The following is a 17044-nucleotide window of genomic DNA, read 5'->3' on the forward strand; positions in this document are numbered from 1 at the left end:
AATAAAAACGTCAACCGTTCCTTCCTTTGCCTGTCCGTGTGTTACAGAGACTACCTGTCATATCCATACGAACATACACTGCCAGGCAAAAGAAAGTATACACTTATACTTATCGAAACGTTAAGTCGCCAAACAAATGTAAAACTTAAGGCCCAAGATACAACTATGATACCCGTATCAAATACAACATCATCGAATAACCGTTTTGTGTTCGTTTCATTTTTTCACAATCAAGCATGGGTGTATGCCTTTTTGCCCTGTAGTTTATTAAATTTCCCCTGCAAGTCTATATGAAGCAAGTCTAGATTCTCTAGGCTTCTTTCTATTATTTATCAAATGGATTTAAACATGTTTTCGTAACATAGTTTAAACTCCGGGTATCCATTTCAGGTCAACCGGTGCCTATAGTATTCCCTGACCATAAGGGCATTTCAGGTCTACCGGTACCTATAATATGCCCTTCCCATAAGGGCATTTCAGATCTTCCGGTACCTATAATATTCCCTACCCATAAGGGCATTTCAGGTCTACCGGCGCCTATAGTATGCCCTACCCATAAGGGCATTTCAGGTACACCGGCGCCTATAGTATTCCCTGACCATAAGGGCATTTCAGATCTACCGGTACCTATAGTATGCCCTTCCCACAAGGGCATGTCAGGTCTACCGGTACTTATGGTATGCCCTACCCATAAGGGCATTTCGGGTCTACCGGTACCTATAGTATTCCCTTCTCAAAAGGGCATTTCAGGTCTACCGATACTTATAGTATGCCCTACCCATAAGGGCATTTCAGGTCTACCGGTACCTATAGTATTCCCTTCTCAAAAGGGCATTTCAGGTCTACCGGTACTTATAGTATGCCCTACCCATAAGGGCATTTCGGGTCTACCGGTACCTATAGTATGCCCTTCTCAAAAGGGCATTTCGGGTCTACCGGTACCTATAGTATTCCCTTCTCAAAAGGGCATTTCAGGTCTACCGGTACTTATAGTATGCCCTACCCATAAGGGCATTTCAGGTCTACCGGTACCTATAGTATGCCCTTCTCAAAAGGGCATTTCGGGTCTACCGGTACCTATAGTATTCCCTTCTCAAAAGGGCATTTCAGGTCTACCGGTACTTATAGTATGCCCTACCCATAAGGGCATTTCGGGTCTACCGGTACTTATAGTATGCCCTACCCATAAGGGCATGTCAGGTCTACCGGTACCTAAAGTATGACCTAGCCATAAGGGCATTTCGGGTCTACCGGAACCTATAGTATGCCCTACCCATAACGGCATGTCCGGTCTACCAGTACTTATAGTATGCCATACTCATAAGGGCATGTCAGGTATACCGATACTTCTAGTATGCCCTACCCATAAGGGCATTTCAGGTCTGCCATGCAGGTGTAATACTTTTGCGTTTGCAAGTTTTGTCATTTGTAGTTTCGTTTATACCTTGATTCGACGCAAAAATAGCCGTTCACTAGCATAACTTGAGCGACAGATTTGTTTGTTTGTTTGTTTGTTGCTTAACGCCGCATTCAGCAATATTCTAGCTGTATGGCTGTGGTCTGGGTCTGGGCCAGACAATCCAGTGATGCGATGACATGATCAGCTAAGTTAGCAAGGCTGACCACCCGATCCCGTTAGTCGCCTCTTACGACAAGCATTAGTTCCTGAAGATAAATAACCCGGATCTTCACGGTTTCGTTGTCAAGGTTTTAATGCACGTGGGGTACATTCATAAATGTCTATTGGCATGCAAACTCAAATATTCATTCACGCGTTTAAATATTTGTCGTAAATGAGCTTGTATCTCTTAAATTGTACCTCGAACCTTAAGCATGATTAATTCTGCGTATCATTTACCGATGATATATACTGGGTAGTTCCAAATGAGCTTGACAAATAAAGTTTTGTGTGTAAATGTATGTATGGCTGGGAAGACCACGACATGAGCGCGCCATATGCATGCGAACACTTGACCATGTTCAAGGTGAATGCAGAATGCATGTGTACCATCTTAATGCATACTGCATACAGTTGTAACGACTGTGTGAAGATGGGAGCTTGCTCTTCAACCGCTACGTTCACCGTGAGTAGATGTTAATGAGTCTATGATCTGGGACGAGCCAGACTTACTACAGCGTCTCACATCACACAACAGCTGTGTGGAGCTTTGGCTAACCGCAACACGGCTGAACCTAGTCCGATTCTCCCGGCCGCGGAGACCCTTCTCGTGTTGCACGGCTGTTCCAGCAATCCGACTAGCGAGGTGTAAATGACAGCAAACATTTTCGAGCTAGGATCAACATCACACATTGATATAAGCACGTTCAGAGATATCAGTGAATTGCCCTAGGTGGCACAGAGTACAGTATATATAGCTATTTGACTTTATAAACAACAAACAATGAGTGAGTGAGTATGGTTTTTACGCCGCTTTTAGCAATATTCCAGCAATATCACGGCGGGTGACACCAGAAATGGGCTTCACACATAGTACCCATGTCGGGAATCGAACCCGGGTCTTTGGCGTGACGAGCGAACGCTTTAACCACTAGACTACCCGACCGCCCCAACAACAAACAAACAAACATATATCTGTAATGGAGACATTGCTCAAATTTGTTGATTCCGAAACCAAAAGACTTGACTGACGTCAACGTGATTGGATGTGTTTCAGGACACACAATTAAGTGTAACACGCACTAACCGCTGTGCTGGGGCTATTTTGGCAGCCATGTTTAGCAACGAGTGACGGAAGTTCGGGTTGGAGATCGAGACAATTATTCTGATTCTGATTTACTGTTTGGAAGATATTTTAAACCAGCTGACAGGTGACAGTGCTTGTCGTAAGAGCGGTCAGGCTCGCTGACTTGGTTGATGCATGTCATCATCCCAATCGCGTGGATCGATGCTCATGATGTCAACCACTCAATTGTCTGGTCAAGATTCGATTATTTACAGACCGCCGTCATATAGCTGGAATATTGCTGAGTGCGGCGTTAAACAACAAACAAACAAACAAACCAGCTGACACATAAGTACAACTTCAAATAAATAAAATCCTGTTTCTTGGGGAAGTAAATTATTTCAGAATTATTATTATTATTTTTCTTGGGGCACGGGTGGCCCAGTCGTCTAAGGCGCCGCGATTCGCTGTGCAGAGTTGCGTCCCGTGGACAAGCCAGAAACCTATGATTGTGGGTTCGAATCCAGGTTCGCCCCGAGTTGTTTCTAGGTTTGTCAGCACCATACCCATGCTCGTGGGTTTCACCGAAGTGATAAACGTCTGACACCTGCATCACTTCGGGCTTTCCTCCCACATTAAGCTGACACGCCGCGATCTAACTGGAATACTGTTACAAGCGGCGTTAAACACAACTCACTCACTCACTATTATTTTTCTACAATCTGACATCCCTACAATGGGAGATGTTTCCATGAAATTACTTGGTTATGTCAAAACAGTGCAGTACTATGTTTTGAACCGACATTTTGAACTAGTCAGTTATTACTATGAATATTTTAGTCTTGAACTTTAGTAATATTTATTACATTTAAAACGACCTATGACCCCTTTTCGGAATGTTCTAAGTTGACGGACTTTTGTTCTCCTGTGACCGCCTCCGTGGTCTAGTGGTAGAGTGTCCGCCCAGAGAGCGGAAGGTCCGGGGTTCGATCCCCGGCCGCGTCATACCAAAAGACGTTAAAAGATGGTAATTGTTGTTACCCTGTCTGGCGCTCGGCATTAAGGGGCTAAAACAAGGACTGGTCGGCTCGGAGACAGTATACTGTGTATGAGTGGGGTATTCATGTTAAACTGCGGCATGGTATCTCAGTGAGCTAGCACTAGAAATCGGCATCAGTCCGGACTAGTACAAGCAGCCACACAAACACACACACGTGCACGTACACATAAGTGCAATAATCTTGAACGCGTCGTTAAACCCCATTTCACCTCACCTGTTCCCATGTGTAATTACGCCTTCCGAAAGAGCACCGTTTTCACAAGGCTTTTGACGTAATGGTAGAATTGTGGTAAACATACTGTTTGAAAATTTGATGCAGTCAAATTTGGAACCGAGTTGGAAACATACTACACTGGATCATCGAGGATCGTGGCATAAATCGGAAGTCGGACCTGTGTTCGGATAGTGAGTGACTGAATGAGTGTGTCAGTCGGTGAGAGGTGTTTTAGGTTGCTATATGCCATATTCCAGCAATATCACAGCGGCAATCGAACCCGGGTATAGTTGCGAACGCTTTTAGTGCTATATTCTACCTGACCGCCCCAACCGAGTATAGTAAGGTATGCCGAATGACGAAGTTCCCACGTGGTGTACTACATGTGGTGCCTCCTTATACAAGTGACTTTGCTAGAAATGTGCCTCTGTTCGACCAGCAGTGAGTGGGTACCCGGTAGGATGAGATGGTAATGTGGCTGTTAACCTTCTAGCGCTAGACTAACATCTAGTCTCTGAAATGAACATATCGTACAGAAAAAAAACAGTTGTTCAGTTATCTTAATAAAAACGTAATAAAAGGGAGCCCAGTGACTCTCTTCAATTTCAGAGACTAAACAAATCTGCAGAGCTATAATTTCTTGGAATTTTACGACACTGTAAAGGATCCTATCACCCTGATACTGCAATAGTCTAGACTTGCCAAACATTATAGACTTGCATGGGCTGTATTTGATATATATTTGTATCGGGTTCTGTCAGACAGGCTACTTCTAGCGCCTCACGGGCAGCTTAGGTTGTATACTCCCCAGGGAGCTGAGAATGAAAATCGAGTGCTCACTGATCCATTGACCGGTGAATAAGAGTGTAGCGCTATGAGCATCCACTTGGTGAATGGAATCTGGCGCATTGTAAATGCATTTATTATTATTTTTTTGTCTGATTTTTTTTTATATATATTTTTTTAACGGGGTTCCACTTTCGAAGTTCCATTGTGATCAATAGTATCTCACAACACAGGAATTTGGTCCCACTATGTAAACTGAACTACCTCGTTTGAATTCGGGATTGTTACACAGCAACCTATGTTGGTCGTAAGACGTGAATTCATGGATCGGGGTGGTCCGGATAGGCGATTTGTGTGGTTGCAATTCATTAAGTCCCAGCGGAGTTCATCAACGACAATACCAATCACTGGATTGTCTGATCCAGATTTGATTATATACAGACCGTCGTCATATAGCTGGAACGTTGCTGAGTGCGGCGTTAAACAACAAACAACAACAGTATAATGAACTGTCGTGAATTTCACTAAATATTACTGGGCTAATATAGGTTGTGGAGGCTGGACTGTTCGGACTAGGTTGAGCGATATCTTAATATAACAACGCTTCACGTAACATCTGTAGTAAGCATCAACATTCTCAGCGACCTCGCGGCGCTCTATTGGCCGATGCTGCGAAAAGGCAATCTACTTGTATGCTGACAAAACAGCAGTAAAGTTCAACCAAACCGTGGGCCTGGCTCATTTCTCTCTGTATTTGACAAAACTCTTTAGTATACAAGACGCCCCTACATATACACGAGTAACTACTCTCTTTCCAAAGATCAAGTGGAACGTACGCTTAGTGCATTTATCGGATCCATGTTAGCTCACCATAACTGATGGTAAGAATGCCATGTCCGTTCTATGGGAGTCGCAAACCTTTTACATTTTCAATATTTCCCATGAAATGACAAGGTCAGTGAAATCTAACCTTATCATGTTTTCTCTAAAATAACTCAATTCCGACCCGATCTTACACGGCAGCTTTTACAAAGTGATTTGGTCCCATTAATTAATTCATAGATCAGTTGGAACATTCATATATTCAGTCCACGTATATATGTGCAATGTTAATGCTGTCCTGCATTGCTGACATTGGCTGTCTCAGGCGTCGCATTCAACCGTGCAGAGTTGCGTCCCTTCGTCCTGCCAGTATCCGCTCATAACTGGTTCGAATCCCAGATTCGCCCCGATTAAGAACCTGTACTTTGATAGCAAGCTGACACGTTGTGATATTAATGAAATACTGTTTATAGTGGTATAAAGGTCATCTCACCCCCACCTCGAGTGGTGACAACCAAGAGACATTAAATGATGAATTCATGTGCAATTGGCCATTATAGTCAAGGTAGACCGCCTCCGTGGTCTAATGGTAGAGCGTCCGCCCGGAGAGCGGGAAGGTCCGGGGTTCGATCCCCAGCCGCGTCAAAGACGTTAAAAGAGGGTTACCCTGTCTGGCGCTCGACATAAAGGGGCTAAAACAAGGACTGGTCGGCTCGGAGTCAGTATATTGTGTCTGGATGGGGTATTCATGTTAAACTGCGGTATGGTATCTCAGTGGTCTAGCACTATAAATCGGCACCAGTCCGGACTAGTACAAGCAGCCACACAAACACACATGCACGTCGCTATGTAAGTGCAATAATCTTGGACGCGACGTTAAACCCCATTTCACCTCATCTTATAGTCAAGGAAGACAGAATTTTAGTGATGCAATTTGTCTATATCCTTTGCTCTAAGACCCATAGTGACAATGACTAAGCGAGACCTGCTCCGGGACTTCAGTTACCCTTCTCGGTGGTATCCAAACTTGGGTGTTGATGGAAGTGTGATATATACATTCTGACAGAGACAGAAGATGTTGTTAGAGATACAGAAGACGCTGTCAGTGTGACAGAACACGTTGTCATCGGGTTTTCACATCACGGAGTCTGTGACTCTTCTATCTTATCCGCGAACCTTGTCCCCATTACATCCGGGCTGTTTTGGGCGGTCAGACTCGCCTTCAGTTGTGTTGTGGCATAATCATGTAATGTGTTGTATATTTGGATACATCACCCGATAATGTTGTGCACAGATACAGATATTAAATATGATTAAATCTCGCAAAGTAACAATATAGCAACACTGCCACAGCAATATTGCAACGATAATACAGCAATATATGACAACAATACTAAACCAAGACCGCAGCAAGATCATATCATCGCCGCAATATCACAGTCCAACTCAAGTCTAGAATGATTTGGCAAGTCTAGATTGCCTCAGCTCTAGCTCTGAAATTAAGGATTGTTCTGGGCTCCATTTGGATTTTATTATTTCATTTTGTAGATACATATTTTTAAATAATAACTTTATTTCTGGGACTAAATGTCAGTCTAGCAACATCAAGCAATATTACATACATATATACCGCAACAATTTCACATCACAAAGAAATATTACGTCAATATAACATAACTATTACAGGATTATTGGATTAAAATCTTAGTAATATGACATAGTATTCGTGACTATGCTATGTCTGGTTTGGGTCAGGTAAACATGTGGTTGAGTATATGAGCATCGATCCAGTCGTCAGAGTGTGACACACCACTAGCATGGTCAAGGCAGCGAGCAAATGTGTGCAAATAGTCCCACGCAAACATGGATCCACCCTTAGCCTTTCCATGCAAATCAGATGCATAACAACGGAACGCGTGAATATGGTTTTAGGTCGCTTTGAACAGTTTCTCAGTTATGAGTGAGTGAGTGAGTTGGGTTTAACGCCGCTTTAAACAGTATTCCAGTTATATCACGGCGTGTCAGCTTAATGTGGGAGGCAAGCCTGAAGTGATGCAGGTCTCAGACGTTTACATTCCGGTGAAACCCACGAGCACGGGTATGGTGCTGACAAACCTAGAAAATATAATCGGGGCGAACCGGGATTCGAACCCACAGTATTGAGCTTAAATTCTGGCATGCCTCAAAAAGTGACGCCTTGGATGACTGGGCGGGTTGTCTTAGTGTCAGTGAAAACATCGGGAAATTACTATCTTTCCCTTTAGAAAAATTAGGGAATTGTGTGTGTGTTTGTGTGTGTGTGTGCGTGCGTGCGTGCGTGTGCGTAGGTGCGTGTTAACAATGACATTTAATGGTTTTAATGCGGTTCTTTTCATTGTAAATAACTATGCTTGAATAGTTTTAACAATTTCCATGAAAAAGTTCCTTCTTTCTATAATATTTAAGGTTTGCAGTCATCACTTCATAAAATTCGATGAATTTTATTGAATAGTGAGAAATTATTCTCAACTCTGACATGATGAATATTTTTGCGGGCAAGTACAGCACCAAAACTGCTTTTGTCTTCTTCGTTTTGTCGTATTTTAAATAAATTAAACTATCCCGGCCTTTGAATAACCAATGATTACGGTGCGCTGGATGAAACACATTCTGATTCACTTTTGCCCAAGCCCCGAGAGATGAGATGAGATGATATTGTCTTTCAAGTCTCGCACGCACCTGCGAGAGTTCAGCGAGATCGATGCAGCCATCTTGTTGACTTCCTGGAGTTTCGTGCTGCACCTAGAACGAATGTCTGTCTCATTGCCGTTGTAATCGGCATATTTATACATTCTTACCGTAAGTACTTTTGCGGATAGTATGTTCGACTTGATTTTTATTGTTAATAAGATTGTATTGACTGTAGTTCTTGATCCTCTGACTAATGACAGACCGGCATGACAGACGAAGTTCGTGGACTGGATGTTTGGTATTGATCGCGACACAACTTATAATTTAACATCACTGATTTAATACTTGTAACATTGTTGCAGTGAATTTCAAACATAATTAATTCAACTGTAATATTATGAATCATTACTGGTTTTATTGAGAAAACCTTTCACCGATAGCTACGTTATTTAGTAAAATAATTTAATCTTTTTTCTGTCTGTAAATTTTGCCTAAGACGTTTCAATTTATAAACATATGTTTTTTTCTTGGGTTTGAATACGTTTGTTAATATATTTGGTAAATAGTAGTTAATATTATCTCGTATAGACACTGTGATTTTGTCTTTTGATAATCTGATAATCCAACAGAGGATTACTCATCAATTGTCAGTAGTTAGGAAAGTAGTCTGGCTGTCCAAGCTTGAGTCACCAGTCGCCCACAAAGGATGGGCATGATACGGAATAAGTCAAAATATGTTTCACGCTTGTGCAGATTAGCACAATGAAACATTTGCTATCTACTCATGTATACTATAAAATACAAATATCACTCTGACATGATTGAATAGTTCCACTGAATGATATGTCTTAGCCCGACACCCAAATGTTATTGAAAATAAAGCCATTTGAAGTCTCTTGGCACGAGATTATGGCACTGTTTATCACTGACACAGTTGTCAGTGACAATATAACAGATAATGACTCACTTGCTTTTTTTTGTAGATTAATGACTGTGTCTACAAAATAGGAAAGAGATAGTACATGACATAATATTTATCAATAGGGCTGGCTATCAATATAGATCTTAGATTCATAGAGCATGTAGAGATTGATAATTGCTTACGAAATATCGATCAATTATTAATAAATATCAGAAAAGTAACTTCAAGCAAATATGCAAGAAAATCCCGAAAGAAATCAACATTTTATGCCACTGGTGAGCACTGACACGTGTGCATGGATCAGTTTGTGAACATTTGAGATATAACAAAAAAACAGTTGCTTTTCGTCTTCGGCAATTGACATGATTGACAATCTGTTACTGACGAGTTTCATTTTCCCTTTGAATGTCCTTATTTTCAGTTGAGTAGAGAAATATTTTTGACCACCTTTTATTATAGTTATACTAATCCTTCCGTTGACAATTTATCCCAGCTTCTTTCATCAGCGACCCTGCAGTTATTAAAAGTGTATCTTTATATTTATAAAGAAACCAACCCAGATAAGGACCTTACTGGTGTATATCTGTTTAGTAACATTGTACTGTATGCATTTTGGTATATGCAGCACTATGGGTCATGTGGCCTCTTATGCAAATAAGAAACTTGTCACTTAAATTTCTCACATGATTGACGATAATTCCAATTATCGATCCTTTTAGCCAGCCCTAATTATTAATGGCATGAGACATGGTGGTAGAGATATTACTTCTTAATCATGGACAGCGGAGCCGTGCTCCTGTTTACCTGTTTACCTGTTTACTGCAACATGTACAGTTCGAAGAGCCAAAGATTTAAGGAGCGGCATGGAGAATCATCATGGATCACATGATATTCAGGTTGTGATTTTCAATCCCAGTTTCACTGCCTAATGATTTCCTTGCACTCGATACAGTGCTAGCTGGCTTTTCAATTGTGGTAGACATCCACTACCTGCAACACTGTGGACTACCTCATAATCATGATTATTTAGCAAACGTAATTTGAATATCAGAACTGAAAATAGTTAAATGAATAGCAGAGTTGACTCCTGAGTTGTGTGGGTTGTGGTCTCAATAGGAAATAGAAAAGAATATGTCCCATATCATCATTGTTGGCAGCTGAGGGGTAGTAGTGATCAGATTCTATTGTTTGTGATCTGGCGAATTGTGTGGTGAGTGAAGTCTGTTCTAGACACAGATAGCAATATCATGCACAGTTCTGTCACACTTCTGTCATCACGGGGGGGGGGGGGTCAGTTAGCCTAGTGGTTAAAGTGGAAGACCCGGGTTCGATTCCCGACATGGGTACAATGTGTGAAGCCCATTTCTGGTGACCCCTACCGTAATATTGCTGGAATATTGCTAAAAGTGGCGTAAAACCATACTCACTCACTTTCTGTCATGAACGACCACCTCCATGGTCTAGTGGTAGAGCGTCCGCCCAGAGAGCGGAAGGTCCGGGGTTCGATCACCGGTCGCGTCATCCCAAAAGACGTTAAAGATGGTACTTCTTGTTACCCTGTCTGGCACTCGGCATTAAGGGGCTAAAACAAGGACTGGTCGGCTCGGAGTCAGTATACTGTGTCTGAGTGGGGTATCCATGTTAAACTGTGGCATGGTATCTGAGTGTGCTGGCACTATAAATCGGCATCAGTCTGGACTAGTACAAGCAGCCACACACACACACGTCCATGCACGTCGCTATATAAGTGCAATAATCTTGGACGCAACGTTAAACCCCATTTCACCTCACCTACTTTCATGAACATCTGCCCGGGGAACAGAGGGACAGTGGTTCTATCCCTGGTCACGTCATATTGAAAGATTGTGCTTATTGGTACCTTTCGAGATGCTAAGCATTAAGGAGGTAAAACAAGGACTGGTCAAGTCAGTATGCTGTGTCTGTGTGGGGTATCCATGTTAAACTGCGGCATGGTATCGCTACATACCCCACCGCTACATACCCCACCCCGTATAGAATCAAGTCTGCACCAGACATACTAGTGGTTGACAGCATGAGTGGTGATGCATGTCATTTAGGTGTGACTATCGGTATCAGTATCAGCACAGGACACTTTCCTGTAATAACACAGTACCCCTCCAGCTCTTACATCAAGCAAGACCTATTATTATTACTATGATGTCTCCTCATTCATAGGATAACATGCCATGATGCCCATGCTGTTGGTCAGTTGGTTGTCCAATTACAATACAGCCTGTCACAAAAGCTTTGACACACACTTCGGGCATGGGCTGGGGGAGGGGGGGGGGGGGGGGGGGGGTTGACAGAGGTAGCCCAGTTGCCTAAGAAGCGGTAATTCGGTTGCATCCCTTGGGCACACCAGAAACCTGTGATCAAATCCTGATTTGCCCGATTATGTTTCTAGGTTTGTCTGCACCATACCCTTGCTCGTGGCTTTATGCGAAGTGGTTATATTGTAAGACGTGCATCACTTCAGGCTTTCATCCCACATCAAGCTGAAACATTTGATGTTTGAATTTGTTTGATAGGCATTTCTTAGATGTTGACAGATGATAAAGTAGACACAATTTATGGATAACAACTTCTTTATTTTCCTGTAATGGCAATGTTTCGGTATCATTCCATTGTTAAGTAAGGCTGAATAATGAACATGGTACAGAATATATGTGGTAGGTTAACACTAACAACAAATGCATACATGACAGATTAACATAAATAGGTTTAATAAGAACAGAGAAGGATAATACTGTCACAGCATGATGGACAGAAACCACAAGATGAGGAAGCCAATCTAGATATGTATTTTGTCGTCGTTTTGTAGAAAGTTTGCCACCTTCCTCTTCATTGAGATTGATAATACCATTTTCTGAACATGCCATTTAGTTTGTGAATCGTACGGAAAATTATTTCCCATGTTGTCTTATGCCCTTGTGGGGATTTCTGGTAGGAATAGGTCCTATCAACCTATGCTAGTTGTAAGATACGACAGAATGGATCGGTGGTCAGACAGAGCGACTTGGTTGATACTTGGTCCCTGTCCTACAGGACTCGCAGAGTAACTCACTTGCGTCCACTCTCAATTTGTGTCATATATTATGTCCAATAAGACCGCGAAGACACAGGTGGTGCTCAGATTATGAATAAATGTATGTCTTGGCCGGCATTTGTCTTGGCAAATGTACTAATGCCTCTTTAAATTTTTTAAGAACTGATTTCTGCCTGCACCATGTATACAAAGTGTGTTCAATGGTTTTTACATTTGCACCCAGTAAACACACGGATCTGGTAACGTCATTCCTTGTGAATAAATAAGTCAGTAATAACTTCATAAACTGCTTATTTAATCATTAGCACAAAATCTGTAGACGATACAAAGTCGGTGACATCTATCGGTGGAATCATGCAGCACATGCCTCACCTCCCTGTATATGTTTATCAGCCAATCAGGGAAACAGTAGCTCACAAGTGGATGCGACCTAATTTTTAGATTACCATATTCAACGTAATAAGCGCCCACGGCGATATTTGCTAATATATTGACTAGTGAACAATCCCAGTTAGCACCCTTACCGATTGATCAATGTACACAAGATTTATGTATTCGTGTATAATACACACTCGTTTGTTATATGCACCCTTAATTATGGGCAATTCAATTCTCGAAAATATATCTATCGTGTATAATACACACACATACTTCTTTTATATCATTTCAGGCTGTCTGCATAAACCACAAAATTTACAATCTTTCAACCTCGTTTTTAATCTCACCAAAATTATATTCTAATAAGAGCCCCCTGTTTCTAATTTTGAGAGCGATACTTGCATGTGCTGTTTCCTGTGGTGTATAAGCCATCTTTTTGAAAGACAAGAAGGCCAAATACCTGGCACACTAACGATTTACAGTTGGCAATGCCAAGTTTGGCACAATGGATGAAAATATTTACATTTTCGCTATTCATTTCACCAGTAGTTAGTGATTTGGTGTAACATTTATTGAAGAATACATTTAAGTTAAGAATCGATACTTTTTACTTTGTGTGCGACTGTGATCGATATTTGTATCGAGAACTAAGAAATCGCGTTCGACCGAAACATCAGTGTATCGTCCCGATACTAATAAACGCTTCAAATATTGCTTGGTTAGCCAATCAAATGGCACATGATGACATGGAATCACTTGCAATATATTTATTTTGTAATTTTATTTCTGTTTAGATTGCATACATATTGTTAAATAGATTACTACTTTGTGACAGTAGGTAGAAATATTCTGATTGTATCAGAGCTCCAGATAAGCTTTTGGTGTTATGGGTATTTTACCCATGCATTTTAAAATCATTGAGTATCAGTAATTCTATCTGGGTATTCAAATTTCTGTAACCCACTAGTTTTTACACATGTGGGTATTTAAGTTAAATATTTAAAAACACTATTCATCTAGTCCCTGCAAACTGGTGTTGTGTGTGTTCGAGAGCTTTATAGGACTCAAAAGTACCACGATACTTCCACACGAAAGTGTGATGGCAAATGATCATGATGTAACTGTCATCATGGAGTTTGGCAAGGTTGACGGAATGCCCGTTTATAATTTCAAAATAAGTTGCTGATTTGCTAATCGAATACGCAGGGTTACTTCACTATGATTTGATGATACGCACAAGTTTTATTTTTGTAGCTGTAATGTTTGTTACGCTTGGATTATATTTGACTGCATATTTCTGTATTTCTGATGCATATTTTACGCAGATACACAGCTTATCTGGAGCTCTGTTGAATGCAGTACCGACCCATTGTATGGGAAGGTGAATCTCCTAAGGTACTTTTGTCCTCAGCTTCCTTCTCATATGTTCCTTCTCTCCTGTGCGTTGTTAGCTTCTACGCGAAGCACCTGTCACTGTTGTTGTGTCAAATAATAACGCCTCACTGCTTTGCAATTACACTCCCATTTGTCTCAGCTCACCTCACCTGGCCAACCTTTCACAACAAGAGAATAATAAGGTGTCTAGAATTATATCTGAAGAGCTTCACATACCATCTTCCCAAGGCAAGTGTGTCCACTAGCCTATATCAAAGCCTAGTTTCTACCCTTTCCACATCAAGGCCACTTTTCTGGGCTCGACTCTGGCGCCACCTTGCGTAGATCACAAGTTGTGCCCCTTATAATGAAAACGCAATATCCACTCAGATCGCAGTTCTTATCTCATATAGCTTCACAAAGATGGCAACTACCATAGGTGGTATATCCTAGTCGATCAGATAACAAAATCATTAGCGATTTCATCCCTGACACAAAAACATAGACAATCTTTAATCGATGAAAAAGACGTGTGAACAAAGACAGGCAGCGGCAAATCACTTTCATACGAAGGTGTACTGGTCGTGGATGTTGATTTTGCGAAACGTTCAAAGGTTGGACTCTCGATATGTGTGATAGCCCAATCATATTTAGCACAAAAAAGTGGGCTTGATGTGGCAAGGTTGGAAACAAGACTTTGATAAAAAGGCTAGTGGACGCTCTTGCCTCGGAGGATGTTCACAAATGTGAAACTGATTGAATGAATTGTGCAGATTGTTGAATTGTATTCTTTCACAGGTGTTTATCCAAATACTCACTCTGAAAACACTGTACGAGTCACACAACTTTTTATTAACAATGGCTTCTAAATTGTATGAAAAATGTGACATAACGGTATGGCTGCTTAAGATTTCCGGCATGGATTGTTTTACTTGTGTAGTAAACATGGTAAACAGTATACATGGTATTTATAGCTCACGGTAAATGTCAAACCCGAGTCAGATCAATCCCTAGCCTAATCGCTGTAATTAATCATGTGTTAATGCATAAGTTAATTTGTATATGAGTTTGTTTCAGAATGAGTAATATTAACTGACAGTACCACAATTGCAAAGATAAAATATTTTACACTCCCTCCTTCCTTCCCCAGAACAGCCCCCCTCTTCTCTTCTCCCTCCCCCCATCTTCCATTACTCAATTTATATTTCTAAATTCAAATTTTATATTAATGCAATATATCATGATACTAATCATTGCTAATCGCAATATGGCCATATGCATCCTAAAATATTGTGATACACTTTAAACCTCCAATGCCCTTCCCTAGGCTGCAATATCGCCAAACAACACACACACACACGCACACGCACACACACACACACACACACACACACACACACACACACACATTATCAGGGATAGAAACGAACTGTTTTAGTCCACTTGTCGTTATAATGATAGCATATATATAGCAAAACCCTTAAAAATGGCAAATTTCTACTAGTCCTTATGATACCTTAACTATTGGGCAGTTTGGCAAGGACAATGGGACTAGTGCCAATTTCTAACGCTGATTATCGGCAATCACTTTTTGCATCGGATCTGCCAATAGTGACATGACGGGTGCCTCTGCCTTGGCTGCATTTATTCCCGATTCTTAAACCAGGGAACAGATCACTGTGATAAACTGGAAGAAATAGCCCATAACGAGACTAAACCCACGGTAGTAATTGTCTGCCTTGTCCAGACAACAGTTTGCCAATATTGATTACAAGCCTGCACGCTGCCCACTGCTCCCATGCTAACAGGCTGTGATAGTCCTGACTTATTACTCTCACTGACATTCTCAAGCCTTCGTACACACAACCTGCTGTGCAGGTGCCCCGGGGCACTGGGTTTCTGTGACTGTTTAGTAGAAATCAATGATAAACCTATTACATTATCCAATGCTGAGTCAGCAGACAGGGGGCCACATGATGTTGTAATGGATTCTAGCTCTTCACACTAACCAGGCAGTTAGGATGGGTCCTCGGTTGAGACTCTAGTGGTGTTTGGGGGACTGATGGAAGGCTTTTTGTAGATGGCCACATCACAGGAGGATGCACTGAGTGTGTTGCTAACCTCTTCATCCTCTTGTAGTTGTAGCAACGATCAAAGGAAGAACTTTGCTGAGGAGGAGTTTGAGATGGTTGTCAAGAAAGTATTTTGGGTGTCACAGCTTGATGAGGCATCGATACACAGGTCTCACAGTTTGGGTATGTTCTGTGGAGCCAAGTGTCTCTGAAACATATTTTCAAGGAGCCAGTAAAAGAAAAGTATGGAGTCAAGAGGAATCTGTTGCAATGAATGGGCGCAAGCAGCCTGGTGGTCTTGGGGCACAGCAGGCAGAGTTGTGTCCCTTACTCATGCGTGGCTGTCCCTTGTTGGTTCAAGTCCAAGTTATGCCCTGATTAATTACATGGGTCAGCATCATATCTAAGCTTGTTGGTTTTACTGAAGTGGTGAACATCGGGGGATTTGCATCCTCTTGTTACTTTTGACGTTCTACCCAGCTCCACATCCAGCTGACATACCATGACATAGATGCTCGCTCGCTCGCTCACTCACTCACTCACTCACTCACTCGTTTTCTCCACAAATATTGTGATTTGAGATGCAGGCCAGTTGACTGAAGCTGACCATGCCTGACACGCCATGATATAACAGGAATACTGTTCAAAGCGGTGTGAAACCTAACTCACTCACTCACTCTCTCACTCACTCACTCACTCAGATTCCAGGATAGATTAGGTCAACATCAACCTATAACAGTCAATTCTGCTCGAAAGTTAGCCATTTCTGGATTGGGAGGTCAAGCTCAGCAACTTTGTTGATTGCGTGCTATCGCAGTGAAATGAAATAAACACCTTGCTGGTTGGCAACACACAAAAATTAGATCGTTATTCATGTTAGATGTGAAGTTAGATATTTCATTACAGAAAAGCATGTACACGCTCGGCTTGGCATCTCTCTGTCCAGTCAAAGATTTATGGGTAATGTTTAATACCCAGTCATGAAGGCTGTCTAA

At 41.6% G+C, this 17044-nt stretch overlaps 1 protein-coding gene across 4 annotated transcripts in view; it reads left to right on the top strand.

Annotated features, from left to right (window-relative positions):
* Positions 1–8298: 8298 nt before the first annotated feature.
* Positions 8299–17044, top strand: part of LOC139447150 (serine/threonine-protein kinase PAK 3-like) — a 45191-nt gene continuing 36445 nt past the window's right edge. For 2 of the 4 annotated variants that reach the window (XM_071228334.1, XM_071228337.1), the window contains exons 1-2: positions 8299–8404; positions 13929–13998. The gene's annotated coding sequence lies outside the window, so the exon portion shown is untranslated. The remainder of the gene's footprint in view (positions 8405–13928; positions 13999–17044) is intronic. The other 2 variants (XM_071228333.1, XM_071228336.1) reach the window with 1 other exon arrangement.

The sequence above is a fragment of the Haliotis cracherodii genome, unplaced genomic scaffold (genome assembly GCF_022045235.1).
Source record: "Haliotis cracherodii isolate W230 unplaced genomic scaffold, xgHalCrac1.p SCAF_7, whole genome shotgun sequence".
In the NCBI taxonomy this organism is placed as follows: Eukaryota; Metazoa; Mollusca; class Gastropoda; order Lepetellida; family Haliotidae; genus Haliotis; species Haliotis cracherodii.